The sequence below is a fragment of the Echinops telfairi genome, unplaced genomic scaffold (assembly GCF_000313985.2).
Source record: "Echinops telfairi isolate 266 unplaced genomic scaffold, ASM31398v2 ScPeMD7_10;HRSCAF=50, whole genome shotgun sequence".
NCBI lineage: Eukaryota > Metazoa > Chordata > Mammalia > Afrosoricida > Tenrecidae > Echinops > Echinops telfairi.
Window position 1 is genome coordinate 3989530 of NW_022103907.1, and position 6386 is coordinate 3995915.

At 49.7% G+C, this 6386-nt stretch overlaps 2 pseudogenes; both read right to left on the reverse strand.

Annotated features, from left to right (window-relative positions):
* Positions 1 to 847: 847 nt before the first annotated feature.
* LOC101640828 lies at positions 848 to 3919 on the reverse strand (annotated as a pseudogene).
* A 948-nt stretch (positions 3920 to 4867) lies between these two features.
* LOC101659141 overlaps positions 4868 to 6386 on the reverse strand; it is a 6547-nt pseudogene continuing 5028 nt past the window's right edge.

A 6386-nucleotide genomic window follows, 5' to 3' on the forward strand; every position in this document is an offset into this window, starting at 1 on the left:
CTGACATGAAAAAGGGAGAGAAAGTCATCATTAACTTTACCTTTTCCCTTTAAGTCATAGAAGGGTCCTCTTCTTGCTCTATAGAATTAGCAAAGTATTTCACACTAACATTTCTTTCCCCTTAAAGAAAAAGATGCACAATGACTACAATAGACATAGTCTATCAGAGGCTGAGGAGTTCAATATTTAGCACACGCCTCCCTCCTTTCATTGAGATGCAGAGACCCAGAGGGGGGACGCTCTAAAACACATCGATTGGTCATTTGCAAGCAAAGGGATCACTGCGTCCTGTTTGGAAACTTTCTCCCAGAGAGGGAAGAGCGTCAGTTTCTGTCACGAGGTGGGTGTCACTTCAGCCCACAGAGCTGCGAGGCTCGGGGTCAGGCTAGAGGAATTATAGGAATTCTTCTTGAAAACAACTGAACCTTTCTTCCGACATTCATTTCATTTAAAAAATGACAGCGAACAGGTTATCGGTATCTCCATAAAACACCCACATCAACTAAACAAATATGCTTAGGTTCAATGCAAGCAGAAAAGAAAACTGGTTGTCCAGGTAGTTTAAATTATATGCTTCCATACACTGAAATGGAAAAAGAATTTTCACCACAATTTCCAACTGTCTTCCTACCATTCACTCAGTGTCTACAGTGAAAATTTATGTCCCGGTCTTTAATTGGCTCCCCCAAAATACTGTCTTGCAGGTATTGTCTTGATAATTCAATGGTGGGCTATACAAATATTCATGAGATTAAAAACCAAAGAGAGGGCTTCTACCCAACACCAAGAACAGAGTAAAGCCATCTCTGAGCAGCAGGCAGTTAGTCATTTAATACACGAAAACTCTTCAATAGCGGTGGCTGTACCACTCATTGTTGGTGACCTGAAGGAGATCTGTCACCACCTGCAGGATGTTGTAATTGTGTTTCTGCAGCAGCCTTAGGTTCAGCTGCCTGTCGCAGAATCCCATTTCAAAGAGGTGAGCCATCAAAGCGGCTGTCTGGTCTTCAGAAACGACTGGCTGTGCAGTGACTGGTGGCCCAGCGAACAGGATCTTGTGTGCAGAGGCAGCAACGGACCAAGCCCCTTTCGCTAGTGCTCCAGCAGCGCTGGTCCCGTGGTGGTGCCTTGAGTGGTCACCGCTCTTCTGTCTGCTGTTCACATGTCCTGATGAGCCTCTGGGCTCTCTGATCTGATCAGGGCCCGGAGGAACTTGCTGCTGTACACAAGGAGAGCTTCTGGGCAGCAGAGGTGGAGGGCCCACCACCTCTGGAATGAGGGGCACTGTTTCTCGAGTCGGTGAGGTCATGAGGACGTCATTAATGTCCTGCCCCTGAGTCTGGTTCTCTTCTCCAGGGAGTCTCTCCCTAACCTCGGCAGGTTCCAGTCCAGTCTCAACCCCAGGCTGGCTTTTGGCCCCTCGCTCCAGGCCCGGCTGAGAGAGGGCGGCTGGTGTGAAAGCACTCAGGCAGATGATGATATAGTCCTCTGAGGAAGCAGAGCACTGACTCTGAACTTCATCTTTGGGCTCATCTTCCTCCTCCTCCTCAGCAAATTCTTCTTCAGCGATATGGACAATCTCCTCTCTCTCCTCCCCAAGGGGGCCCTCTCCTTCAGATGAGGTAGATTTCATCTGCAGGGACTTTTGTCAGCGAGGTGGGTTGCGATCAGGGGCAGCATCCAAGGTCAGCGACCGGATCGCAGTCTCTCAGACAAACTGGGTCCCACTCAGGCCATCTTCCGCTTCCTCCCCAGTGGCAGCGCTCTCAGCCCGATTCTTTGCCAGCCCTGTGGAGTCCACAGGGGTGTTGTGCGGCACCCTCTCCAATTCTCACACAAAGGTATGTCCAGCAGCTCAAAGGACAGCAGGTCCTGGGCAGTCAGAAGGTCCACAGACGGGATGTAGAGCTCCCTCTCGCTGGCAACTTTTTGGGTCCGAGGGATGCGGTTCCTGTCCCTTCTGTCTGCTCAGTCCCTTCGCCAAGCGGAAGTTCTTCCTTGGCCAGAAGCAAAGCTTCCTCCATCATCTTTGCTTGAGCTGACCACGCCCTTGTCATTGTCACTAGGGCTCTCGGTGGAGGGGAAAGAATCCACTCTGATGCTACACCAGACCCAAGGCCCGAACTGCTGGCCTTTATGAGAAAGACGCCAGTGGGAGGTGTAGGTTCCTTCCAAGGTTGGGGCAGTGAACTCCACAGACACAACTCCTACGTGGCCGGCTTTCAGGCAGGGAACCAAGACATCCTTCTTCTCTGTGGAAGCCAAAGCCAGGTTTTCCCACATGAACGTGAGCTTTGTGTCTGCACTCCATCTGACATTTCCTGCGTGTTTCATTCTCCAGTGTTTGACGAACATGGTTCCTGGCTGAAGGTGAGTCCCATCAGGCACATCCTCGTCCACAAATGCTGCACTGAGGGTTGGCATGACGGGCACAGGACTGCAAAGGGAGCATCAGGGTATTAGACTGCAGCAAGCTCTTGGGTTGGCCCAAAGGAGACTTGGGACCCTGAAGCCCTTGGATAGAATTCCACAGATGAGTTTAAGCTGCTTTTTAAGTTCCGTAACTTCTGCTTTCCGCTATTTCTTCTCAGCTCACAACCTTTGCTTTTCTGCTTTAAGAAAGTTCTTGTCCACTTGATTTTGGAGCCTGTCTTGCTCCAGAGCAGCAGGGAGGTGAGGAGGAGAGACCCTGGCGTGAGCGAACAGTTCAGAAGATCCCGCAACAGGTCTCCGCAACTTCCGCAGAACATGGTTAGAGTCATGGGTACCCGGCCCTGCCTCACAGTCTGCACAGATAGTGTAGGATGGGCATAGGCTGCATTCGTTGGCCACTGCTGCAAGCAATGTGCCAACTGAATTGGTTTTCTGGCAAAAACAGTGTTTCATTTGAAATGGGCATTGAGACTTCTGATGGACAGGAACCCAAGGTTGGGCATTGGCGTACAAGTTTCTTTTTTTTTTTTCTCATTTTTTTTAAAACATTTTATTAGGGGCTCATACAACTGTTATCCCAATCCATCCACACATCAATTGTGTAAAGCGCATTTGTACATCATTCTCAAAACATTTCCTCTCCATTTAAACCCCCGACATTAGGTCCTCATTTTCCCCCTCCCTCCCCGCTCCCCACTCCCTCATGAGCCCTTGATAGTTTATAAATGGGTATTTTGTCATATCTTGCCCTGTCCGACGTCTCCCTTCACCCACTTTTCGGTTGTCTGTCCCCCAGGGAAGAGGTCACACACAGTTCCTTGTAATCGGTTCCCTCTTTCCTACCCATTCTCCCTTTACCCTCCCTGTTTTGCCACTCACACCACTGGTCCTGTAGGACTCATCTGCCCTGGATTCCCTGTATTTTCAGTTCCTATCTGGGAGTACAAGTTTCTCATGTAATTTCTGCTCAAGCTTCTCAACTGTTTCTTTAACCACTTGCTCTCTGAATGTCTCTAGGTAGCATGTGAACCAGTCTGGGGGTTTCTCTGGAAGCTGGTCTGCATCACATGGATCAAGTGGAAACGGCTGTGGGGCAAGTCAAGTGCCTCTGGGGGCTTCATATCAGATCCCAAGACTCTCACCAGTGAGGGATAACGTGCAAACGGTTTCTTCCCTATCCGGATAGCTGGCTGCCTTTTTGATGCAACTGGGCTTAGGGCCTCTTCCCTGGACCTTCTGGGACCTGCATCTGCAGTTGGTTCCCATGCTTCACTGCCCTCTTAAGGGCTTCTTCATATTCTCCTGGACAGTTGATGGACACCTCTTCATTTTCCTCATCCAAGTATTTTCTTTGAATAGTGTTCAGATCAAACGGAATTTTTACCATAGCTTCTACATCTGCCCAAGTTGTGCTTTCTGGATCGGAAACCAGAAAACTCTGCATTTCATCGTTACAAGTGACATTTAGAGTAACCTGTGGTTCCATGCTCTAGGGCTTAGAGGACTTCCCGTCCAAGTCTCGTGGGGCTGGATGGGAATTGTAGTCTTTTTAAGATTTGTGAGCTCCTTCGCCTGATCCACAGGTGTTGCAGCCCACAAGCACACAGAAATCTCCAATCTAGCAACTCGGTTTCTGTGAGAATCGTGCCTGCTTCGAAAGTACCTCTGCATAGAACTACACTTTCCAAGAACACGGTGGCTAAGGCCTTTCGTTTCACATTGCATGCTGGAAATGGTAGTTTCTCTGCGGAGCCCTTTATTTACTTCAAGTGGAGCCTTCCATGGCAGCTGAGAGAGCGGGATGGGCGGGTTGGGGGTAGGCCCTTTCTTGCCACTGGTCTGGACTAAGGTACGTGCATATTCGGGCCACAGGTTGCGATTCCTAACCTACTACAGAGGTGACTGTGATGTAATCCTCCACAAGCTTTCTGAATCACACATGCACACACCAAATTCCCACTCAGGACTCAACATAACCCTCTTCATCGGGCAGATCCTCCCCATTTTATAAACAGGCACACGCTGGTCCCAAGCTGGGTCTTGGAGGAAATGTTTTCTAGCCCCCAATCCCTTATGCTTTTGACCTTAGCAGCTGTTGACAGGGACTGCTCGAAGCAGCTGCCAAGTAGTCAAAGCTGATACGTGGATGAGTGCAAGCTGAGACCGATCCACATTGTCATTATTTTTCTTGTTCTTATTTCTGAAGCCACTTCAGCTGTTTGGATTTTACTTCAGGGAGAATACCTCAGGGAGGTATCCCCCCTCCACTATTCCCATTGTGCGCAGCCAAATGTTCACACACGATGGGCTCTCAGTTCCATGGTGGTGACTTTGTACTTATTTACAGAATAGCAATGCTTTATTCTTTCTTTATAAAATTGAAGTTAATGAAAAAAATCATTTTATTGGGGGGACTTACAGCTCTTATCACAATCTATACATTCATCCATCCACTCAGGCAGATGATGATATAGTCCTCTGAGGAAGCAGAGCACTGACTCTGAACTTCATCTTTGGGCTCATCTTCCTCCTCCTCCTCAGCAAATTCTTCTTCAGCGATATGGACAATCTCCTCTCTCTCCTCCCCAAGGGGGCCCTCTCCTTCAGATGAGGTAGATTTCATCTGCAGGGACTTTTGTCAGCGAGGTGGGTTGCGATCAGGGGCAGCATCCAAGGTCAGCGACCGGATCGCAGTCTCTCAGACAAACTGGGTCCCACTCAGGCCATCTTCCGCTTCCTCCCCAGTGGCAGCGCTCTCAGCCCGATTCTTTGCCAGCCCTGTGGAGTCCACAGGGGTGTTGTGCGGCACCCTCTCCAATTCTCACACAAAGGTATGTCCAGCAGCTCAAAGGACAGCAGGTCCTGGGCAGTCAGAAGGTCCACAGACGGGATGTAGAGCTCCCTCTCGCTGGCAACTTTTTGGGTCCGAGGGATGCGGTTCCTGTCCCTTCTGTCTGCTCAGTCCCTTCGCCAAGCGGAAGTTCTTCCTTGGCCAGAAGCAAAGCTTCCTCCATCATCTTTGCTTGAGCTGACCACGCCCTTGTCATTGTCACTAGGGCTCTCGGTGGAGGGGAAAGAATCCACTCTGATGCTACACCAGACCCAAGGCCCGAACTGCTGGCCTTTATGAGAAAGACGCCAGTGGGAGGTGTAGGTTCCTTCCAAGGTTGGGGCAGTGAACTCCACAGACACAACTCCTACGTGGCCGGCTTTCAGGCAGGGAACCAAGACATCCTTCTTCTCTGTGGAAGCCAAAGCCAGGTTTTCCCACATGAACGTGAGCTTTGTGTCTGCACTCCATCTGACATTTCCTGCGTGTTTCATTCTCCAGTGTTTGACGAACATGGTTCCTGGCTGAAGGTGAGTCCCATCAGGCACATCCTCGTCCACAAATGCTGCACTGAGGGTTGGCATGACGGGCACAGGACTGCAAAGGGAGCATCAGGGTATTAGACTGCAGCAAGCTCTTGGGTTGGCCCAAAGGAGACTTGGGACCCTGAAGCCCTTGGATAGAATTCCACAGATGAGTTTAAGCTGCTTTTTAAGTTCCGTAACTTCTGCTTTCCGCTATTTCTTCTCAGCTCACAACCTTTGCTTTTCTGCTTTAAGAAAGTTCTTGTCCACTTGATTTTGGAGCCTGTCTTGCTCCAGAGCAGCAGGGAGGTGAGGAGGAGAGACCCTGGCGTGAGCGAACAGTTCAGAAGATCCCGCAACAGGTCTCCGCAACTTCCGCAGAACATGGTTAGAGTCATGGGTACCCGGCCCTGCCTCACAGTCTGCACAGATAGTGTAGGATGGGCATAGGCTGCATTCGTTGGCCACTGCTGCAAGCAATGTGCCAACTGAATTGGTTTTCTGGCAAAAACAGTGTTTCATTTGAAATGGGCATTGAGACTTCTGATGGACAGGAACCCAAGGTTGGGCATTGGCGTACAAGTTTCTTTTTTTTTTTT